We start from the raw sequence: 9546 nt of genomic DNA, 5'->3' as shown, positions 1-9546 counted from the left end.
CAAGGCCTAGCCCTGGGGTACGTTTTTCCTCCTCGTCTTCTATTTCTGCCCATACAATCTTTTTGTCTCCCACTTCCCATTCCTTTTCTTTGAGTTTCTCGTAGATACCCGTGGGCAGCAGTACCTTTAACATTTTCATGATATCTTCATATGTGTAATCCCCCATCAGTAACATGTCTTTAAGTTCTCTGTGAAAACCTGCAGGGTCTTTATCATGACAGGGTACTAGTTTCTTCATTTCCAATAGTTCTAACTTGGTCAGAGGTGTGTGTACATACACACGCTTCAGGTTGTTATCGGTACCCAGAACTGGATGTACTTCTCGTAAGGGGTTCTGACTTTCAATGCCATGCAGACGCTCCATATGGTACATTTTTCTTTCTGGGGGCGGAGCGGGAACATATTCGGAGCTTACGAAAGTGTTATATCTATGTCGTTGTTCTAGAATTATCTGTATTAACTGGGTACTTAGGCCTCTCCATCTATCCATGAGTAGTGCTTCTAATGTCTCGTGTAAGGGACCTGGATCAGAATGTTGGTTTCTGTATAACGTGAGGAGGTGCTGAATTATGTATACACCTGCTAATTTCTGTTCGTCTGGTGATAGGTTCAGGAATGTCTGCGCTACTGTGTCATCATTGTAGATGTTCGGATTGTCAGCCCATAGCACTGCTGACCGGGCTAGTTCTTGTTCATCCATAGAATTGAGTACATGGTACCCCATTCGTTCTCGAAGCCTTTTATCAGTCTCCTGGAACTGATGTTCAGGAGAATTCGGTTTTGATATGCCAGAGAGAAAAACTCTCTTGCTTTCTGGACGAATGCCTTTCCTAAGGTAAGTTCCCTTACCTACATACGCTATCGTATCTGTAGTCTTTTCTGGTTCTTCAGTTTCTTCCTCCTCCTCGGAGGAATCATTCTCTTTCTCTTTTTCGTGTATTTCTATCACTGCTTTTCTTATTCTTTTGTACATACTGGCTATGCAACTTCCTTTATCATGTTTTCCTTCGGATATATTTTGACCCCACTTGTTGAGTCCATCTAATTCCTCCTGTTCTGTCTCAGGCCTGTCTCGTTCTCTTATTAGGCAATTTATGAAAAAACGTAGTATATATGCTTGAGTGTCAACTTTCTGATGTGCCATGGCCTCCTTAATACTGTCAGGGTCTTCCCCAGTCTGGACAAAATGATATATTCTATCTAGGCGCTCTTTCATTCCTGCGAATAATATTAGGTAATCTGTAGCTTGTCGTAAGCGTAGCGATGCTATCATCATTCTATCGTCTTTGCCGGGTACTGGATCATATCTGCAAACTGAAAGCGGTTCTTTGAGTATGTCGAGGCGGGGTGATTTGAGCGTAAAGGGGTTCTGCATATCCCTAAGGTGTAATCTGTGTGTTGGTGGCGGGTTCCGGAAATCCCCGGTCGCACCTCCTGAGGCGGAGGCTTGGGCATTATCCCTCCGTGGAGTCTGTATGGGTACTTGAACTTGTCTTTTAGTAGGATCAGGTAGAAGCGGATTCGGTAGATTAATTTTGAGTGGGGGAAGTGGTGGAGGTGGAGGAGCGACAGGCTGTCGAACGGGAAAACCCGGTTGCAGTAATGGCGGGGTATGGTCTGGAGGCGGATTGCCATCTCCGTCACCGTCAGTAGGCGGGACGTGGGCCTGTGGATTGGTGTAAGCGGGTGCTACATCGTTTAGATAGGAATTCAGAAATATGTCTTTAGTAGTCCTGTGATTTACTTTAGTTGGAACCAATGGTGGCGGCAGATCTTTCGGTATTTCTGAAGTGGCTTCAGGCGAACCCTCGGCCACAAGATACATGCCATTTACGAGATTGTTTCGTGCGCGGTCTGCTTGTTCTGATTTTACTCGGATACCTTCAGTAACTAATTCGTTTTCTCGGGCTTTATCTGACTCTTCTCTATGCTTGTCTTCTCTACGGAGTGCCTTTTCAGCACGCTTATGTGATTCCTTACGCCAAAATTCTATGGCGTCTTTCTGAGATTGTCTGGCTTTCTTTTTCCATAGTGCTTCTTCTACCTTCATGATGCACTCGGCATCCCATGTTCCGGTAACGGGCCATCTGTGTCTTTCGTCTAGATGCTTAGTATAATCGGCCCATAAATCTAGATACAGTATGGCGTCTATGCCATGTTTATGGTACATGAAATTTCCAGGAGTGTCCCTAGGGGGGATAGGAATTTCTTCCTCTAGTATCCCTTTCCTAGTTCCTATCTGTTTTAACTTATTGAAAAACGGCATCTTGTTTACTTAATACTGAATGCTCAATCCTTGCTACTTAATTCTGAATACAGCTAGTTACACAAGAACACAATAATGCACATTAAAAACAGTCACACTCATACCACAACATTAATCACATGAAAGACATTTGAGACATATATGACTACCCCCTATACTGGATGTACTGCTAAACAGCACAGATACACTGTCAGAGACAATGCAAGAACTTGAATAACTGATGTACTGCTAAACAGCACAGATACACTGTCTAAAACAGTGCAGACCGAATTTGTGTACCCAAACCCGTCTTTACCGGATACATAATAATGCACCCGTCTAGATACGTCCCAGCAATGGTACTCACCGGGAAGCACGGAAACAGAAGGCCTCGGAAAACTCGACTGGACTGGACCGGACTCGACTCGACTCGACACGTGGATACTTCGGAAACTGGTGGGCCTCTTGACACCTCGGACCTTGCTTCTTTCGGCTAGGCTCTGGTCGGGATCCTCCGCACTCCTCACCGCCTCGTCTGGGTGCTGATTGCAGTCTTCGTCACCTCCGTGGGCCAGAGGGAGATACAGGAAATCCTGCCGGTACGCGTAGTTTCCGTCTAACTGATGGCAGGGGACAGAGTTTGCAACGCACCAACCGGCGCGTGGGGTGGGGGAGGGGTCCCTGTTCGGGCGCCAAAATAATGTGGTAAATATTTGATTTACCGTCCTAATTTCTATGCAGGTAAGTACTTAATCAATAATAACTCAATCGGAAAAAAAAGAGGCAGAGTCCGTGGTGTTAGAGTTCTTTGGGGTTTTATTCCTTAAAAAGGAATGGTTCTAGAACTGGATATCATGTTCCTGCAACCACAGGGGTTCAGGAAGGGATAGAGCATATTTTATTGACAATACATAGCTTATATACTTAAGTTGCATTATAGAAACCAATACAGTAGGCGTAACAGCTGAGAGAAGACAAGATAAAACACACACGTGGTAGTGATACGTAATTAGAAGGCGTGAACTAGGCGTGAACATGGAGGTGTGTTCTAGAAACGTCACAGGTAGGTGTCACAAGTGGGTGGCACAAAGCAGAATGTTGCAATGTCAGCAGAAATCTGAGGCCTGGATGCGCGCGCAGCAGCATGACATGTGATTGACGTGAAACCAGAGGGTGCAGGGGACTTGACATTTACACTGGCGGAAAGAGACAGAAGTCTGGCATGTCAGATCAACTTGTGCTTCTATCATATCTGATATCTGGTGTTTGGGAACCATATTATCTAAACGGAAAAGGTCTCTGGGGCAGAAGCTATTCTATACTGACTGTGAGTGCGTGTATAAGCGCCAAAGTGTCTGCATGAGAATGCGATGGGCATGGGCCTACCATGGTAACAGAGCTATGAATTACTTGCACGGAGACAGTGGGGCCGGGCCCTTTGCTCTGCAGCTGGGGGGATGTTTACTTAAACTAGTAGGCAGGAATGCATTTTCGAAGAGCGGAACAGATAATTCGAAGGTTGAATTCAGTCTTGGCAGGCAGCAGGCTGAGCTAAGCGCCGGGAGCCGCACAGAAAGTAAGGCAGAGGTCACGGGTACAGAGGCTGCCTGGGCTGAGGCTCTCAGAGTCAGAAGGCAGGAAAAAAGGCTCGATGGCAGAATTCAGGGCCTACTTCGCCAGAGCTGAAAAACATGTAAAGTACACCACAAAAAGACGTTGGCATGGCATACTTAGAAACGGACTATTCAACCCATTCAGGGTGGGTCTGAAAGAGGACATGTTAACGTTGGACGCAAATGTATTTGCGTCTTCATAACTGGTACAGGAGGAAAGTTACATGCACTTTAAGCTGGTACATGGAGACGGTGGGGTACACGCTAGGGAACACAACTTGACCATAAAATTTATATTTCCTCAGGATTCCTGATTCTGCGAATGGTTCTTCATTTTGCTTTTCCCGGTTCTTTCGTATCTTGACTTCATGACCATCATCCTGGGTGTGGTTCTTGATATTGTGTTCCTGGATCCCTCCAATCCTCGCTTTGCACCACTTGTCCGTGTCCCCGCTGCCTCCTTTTCTGGCTTTGAAAAGCAGAGCTGGCACAGGTGCCCTTAATCCTTGTTCCAGACTGCTTCACCCTAGTGTTTATTCTTTCAAACCTAACTCCAGCCCCCTGGGGCAGCCTGAGCTCTCTCCAATCATTGTTTGAGGTTCCTCAGCCTTCCTGGGTCCAGTATCTGCTCATGATGTGCCTGGTTTTCTCAATTTCTGCTGCTAGATCCCCTATGCTGTTCCTTATCTCTCACAATTTCTGTTTCTAGATCCCCCCATGCTGTGACTGGTTCTCTCAATTTCTGCTTCTAGATCCTCCCATGCTGTGACTGGTTCTCTCAATTTCTGCTTCTAGATCCCCCTGCTGTGCATGATTCTTGCAATTTCTGCTTCTTCATTCTCACCAGCTGAACCTGGTTCTCTCCAATCCTGGCACCGGAGCCCTCAACCTTGCTGCACTTCCTCCTCTTACTTTCGCTGGTTCTTTAGAACACTGTCTCAGTGTTCCCTCATCCTGCGCCAGGTACTTCCCTTTGCTTTCCCCGGTTCTTTCCAGTTGTGGCTCCGGATTCACTTATTCTGGGCCAGGTTGTTCCTCGTGCTTTCCCTGGTTCCCTCCAATCCTGACTCCAGATCCCACATCCTGGACCCGGTTCCTCCTCTTGCTACCCCAGGCTCTTTCCAATCGTCCTCGGACCACAAATCCTGACCCTGGTTATCGCTCTCCCATTTTCTGCCCTAGCCTAGCTTTGAAGCCCGTTGTTGTTCTTGCTGTCCCGGGTACTTCTATCCTGACTGCAGCGGCTCAACCTGGACCTAGTTCCTTCTTTTGCTTTCCTTGTTCTTCCTACGCCTGGCTCAAGACCCCTCATCCTGAGCCTGGTTCTTGGTTTCCCTGGTTCTTTACATCCTGGACAGCTCGGTGGAGTTTCTCCTCGTGCTGTTCCTGGGTCTTTCCTATCTTATCTTAGGACCCAGCATTCTGAGCCTGGTTTTGCTCTTGTTTTCCCTGGTTCTTGGCAGCAGCCTCCTGCTCAGGAATCAGCTCCTCCTTGTGCTGTCTATGGCTCTCTCCAGTCCTGGCTCCGGACCCCTCACCCGGAGCCCTTTTCACTTCTTTTTAGGTTTTGCCTAGCCAATGCGTACGAAGTACGCATGTGCTAGGAAAAATCCTAATGAGTATAGTATGGGGGCTGGGAATCCGCCCCCGTCTTTCATTGGCTAGCTCCATAAATGGAGGCTAGCCATTGGAAGACGGGCCTGTCCGTCAATGCCGGACCAGATTCGGGGGCGTTCCCGATAATTTTTGGCTTTTGGCTACGTAACGCTACGTCAGCCAAAAGCCGGGAACGCACCTGAATCTGGCCCGGCATTGCCGGCACCTGCCTACTTATTTGGCCGGTAGCGCTTTACTTTCTGATTTTCGAGTATTTTGTCCGCTGGCAGGTGCCCACCCTGCCAGGGACCTTGCCGCTGTTGTGGTACCCCGAGCGAGTGCCCACCTCGCTTAATATTTAGATTTAAGGCCGGTGCCCACCCGGCATTGCTCCGTGTATTCACCGCCGCGGCCCCGAGTGAGAGGAGGAAGCAGCGCCCGCCTTCAAGCCCGGGCTGCGCTGGGATTGGCCCAGCCGGCCCAGCCCCCTTCCGCGTCATCGCAGGAGGAGGAGGAGAGAGCCGGGAGGAAGCAGCCTGCACCGACCGTCCCGAGGCTCCCGAGCACAGGAGGAGCCCCGGGGAAGGAGAACGTCCCTCCGCGGCCCCGGAGAGTCCCGAGGAGCGGGAGCTCTCCTCCAGCAGCCTCCGGACCCGGTGAGTGCCTGCAAGGGGAGAGGGGCGTCGGGACACATTGTCGGTGTCCGCCCCTCCCCCCCGTAGTGCGATCTCGCACCCATTGTTGTTTAGAGCCTGAGAGGGCTCTGGGGGCCGTTCGGTACTGAGAGCCTTGCGAGGCTCAGGGGGCCACCTTGTTCTCGAGTTCGTGAAGGACTCCAACGTTACCAGCATTCTTGTGGTAGAGCCCCCGAAGGGCTCCGACGCCCAGTTATTGTTTAGAGCCCTGAGAGGGCTCGGGGGCCATTCTGAGATTCTGTACATGCACTACCATCTGAGACTTGTCCGTCTTTTCCTTGCTTCTCTCCTTAGTATCTGTGTGATTTGCATTGTTTATTTTGTTCCTTCTTCCTTGCAAGCTACCTCCATCCTCCCGCTCTCCGTGTTGTGACCTGAGGAGAAGATGTACTTTATTCTATCCATAGCGCCGTCTGGTTACAATGTAGCCACAGAAATACGGGACGTTTTTTGCACTATTTCCCCTGCCAGACAGTTCAGTGTACAGGGTCCAGACTCCTCCAGCTCAGGCGGCGGCGGCGGGTGTCAGAGATGCCTGGCCCTTGTAGTCACTGTGGCTCCTCCGGCAGGTCACCGTGTGCTCCTGCATTGGCCGAGCCCCGTCTGAGGTGGGTGTATGACACTTAGTGTCAGGCGTTTGTCGTTTGCCTAGGCTTCCACAATTTCGGGGGCGTATTCCTCCTGTTAAGTCTGGCTATGGTATTCTCAATTGGAAGGTTTGTGTAGTAACTGCCAAATTTACACTTGAGTGTCAGTCTTCTACATTTTATAAACATATTTGCGATTTGTTCTTTGCAGTTTGCTGTTGGCCAGTGCAGTTTCTTACAGCCATGCGAACTCTGCCATACTGGTAAGTTTAAAACTGTGTCCATCTCTTGCGACTGCACTGGTCTGTGATGGGATATTGTCAGTTTTCGAGTCTTGCGACCATGAGATTCTGTACATGCACTACCATCTGAGACTTGTCCGCCTTTTCCTTGCTTCTCTCCTTAGTATCTGGGTGATTTGCATTGTTTATTTTGTTCCTTCTTCCTTGCAAGCTACCTCCATCCTCCCGCTCTCCGTGTTGTGACCTGAGGAGAAGATGTACTTTATTCTATCCATAGCGCCATCTGGTTACAATGTAGCCACAGAAATACGGGACGTTTTTTGCACTATTTCCCCTGCCAGACAGTTCAGTGTACACGGTCCGGACTCCTCCAGCTCAGGCGGCGGCGGCGGGTGTCAGAGATGCCTAGCCCTTGTAGTCACTGTGGCTCCTCCGGCAGGTCACCGTGTGCTCCTGCATTGACCGAGCCCCGTCTGAGGTGGGTGTTTAACACTTAGTGTCAGGCGTGTTGTGTACTGATTCACACATGTATTGACCCCACTGACGCCGAGGCTGCAGGCATCTACACTTGTAATATGTCTAGCATGGCCACTCAAATGTACAGAAACCTGCTGTCATCACCGGGACCAACGAGCAAGAAGTACACCCCCCTCCCACCAATCCCTGTTAGGTAGTGGAAACTGTTCAAACTGGGGTGCAGACAGCCCCTCTCACCTTTCGGCCTGGTACCACTGCACCAGCCGCACTACTTCCCTACTGACCGTTCTCCACTTCAGCCCCGTCTAAATTACAATTCATGCTTGTGACCCTTTTGCCTGCTTGTGCTTGTTTTCATGACCCTGTTGCCTGCTTGTGCCTCCTTGTGCCCCTGTTGCCTGCTTGTGCCTCCGTGTGCCCCTGTTGCCTGCTTGTGCCTCCGTGTGCCCCTGTCGCCTGCTTGTGCCTCCGTGTGCCCCTGTCGCCTGCTTGTGCCTCCGTGTGCCCCTGTTGCCTGCTTGTGCCTCCGTTTTCGTGCCCCTGTTGCCTGCTTGTGCTTCCGTGTGCCCCTGTTGCCTGCTTGTGCTTCCGTGTGCCCCTGTTGCCTGCTTGTGCTTCCATGTGCCCCTGTTGCCTGCTTGTGCCTCCGTGTGCCCCTGTTGCCTGCTTGTGCTGTGTGGGTGTCTGTGGAAAGCTCTGTGTGGCTGTGTGTGTCGGGGGCTTTGTGTGGCTGTGTGTGTGGGGGGCTCTGTGTGGCTGTGTGTGTGGGGGGCTCTGTGTGGGTGTGTGTGTGGGGGGCTCTGTGTGTGTTTGTGTGTGTCATTTGCGAGAGATAAAGCTAGTGGCATTGTAAATGACAATGCCATTTATTTATGTAAAAAAAAAAACATAAATAAAAATAATGTCAAGAGCAATGCCAATAGCTCTAACTTTAACAAAGGCAAAACCATTGCATTGTAAATGCTTGTTTTATTTGCCTCTATCCAGTGCTCCAAATGGGCAGGTACTCACAGGCTCTGAATACCTGCACTTATATCATTTTAAAGGGAGAGTACCAGCACTTCTCCGCAAGGAACCAATACTTTTAATGGGAGAATACCGCCACTTGGGAAACAGGCACTTTGGGATAGTGAGTACCTGCACTTTTCTATTTCCGTTTGTAGCACTGGTTCTCTCTAGTCCTGGCTCGGGACCCCCGCTTCCGGTGCCGAACCTCCCATCCTTAGCCCCCCCCCCCCCCCCCCCCCCCCCCTCCCAAGCGTAGGACAGTGGCGGAAGCTGCAGCTGGCACTTTGCATACACCCCCCTCCCTCCTGTTAATGACCTTGCAGGGACGAGCGTGGCCTCCCGTGTGCGGAAGATGAGTCTTTTGGCAGCTGGCAGGGCTGGGGGAGATGGGACAGTTTCATTAGAGGCCGCCTGACACCAGTCTGCCCTGTGCGTCGTCAATCCTACACTGTCAGCGCCTCCGAATAAAGAGCCCTGATTTATGAAATGTTGGGCTGCTTTTGAGAAGAAAAACTATTAGTCGTCGTATTTTGAAGGGGAGGTGAGGTTGTGTCTCTTACCCCATTATGATGCTGCCCAGAAAACTACATCAACAGTGGCTACATTGAAAACGTGCATCCCAAAAATGTAAATCAATGCAAAATATTTATCTATAAGGGGATTTATAAACCGCCTCCCTGACAGAGTAGCTAACATAGAGCTATCTGTCTGTCTGTCTGTCTGTCTGTCTGTCTGTCTGTCTGTCTATCTATCTATCTATCTATCTATCTATCTATCTATCTATCTATCTATCTATCTATCTATCTATCTATCTATCTATCTATCTATATATATATATATTTATGTGTGTGTATATATATATATATGTGAACAAGAGCACTTGATGCTTGAAACGCGTCACCCCTGAGAGGTTTAACAAAATAAAAACTGCCTAAGTACGCTGTTGGGTCCATCTCTTCATTTCGCAGCAAGGAGGTTGTGAAGACTGTTTGTGTGTATATATATATATATATATATATATATATATATATATATATATATATATATATATATATGAGTATGTTAGGGAGGGACCACTGTCCT

The 9546-nt window shown here is 49.1% G+C and overlaps 1 non-coding gene across 1 annotated transcript; it reads left to right on the top strand.

Moving 5' to 3' along the window:
- The first annotated feature begins 7035 nt into the window (after positions 1-7035).
- On the top strand, positions 7036-7114 carry LOC147710320 (small nucleolar RNA Z195/SNORD33/SNORD32 family). The gene has a single exon (XR_015296207.1). It is a non-coding gene; the product is annotated as a small nucleolar RNA Z195/SNORD33/SNORD32 family (small nucleolar RNA).
- The last annotated feature ends 2432 nt before the right edge of the window (positions 7115-9546 follow it).

Source organism: Lissotriton vulgaris, chromosome 5 (assembly GCF_964263255.1).
Source record: "Lissotriton vulgaris chromosome 5, aLisVul1.2, whole genome shotgun sequence".
Lineage (NCBI taxonomy): Eukaryota > Metazoa > Chordata > Amphibia > Caudata > Salamandridae > Lissotriton > Lissotriton vulgaris.
This window is presented reverse-complemented; position numbering and strand designations above follow the sequence as displayed.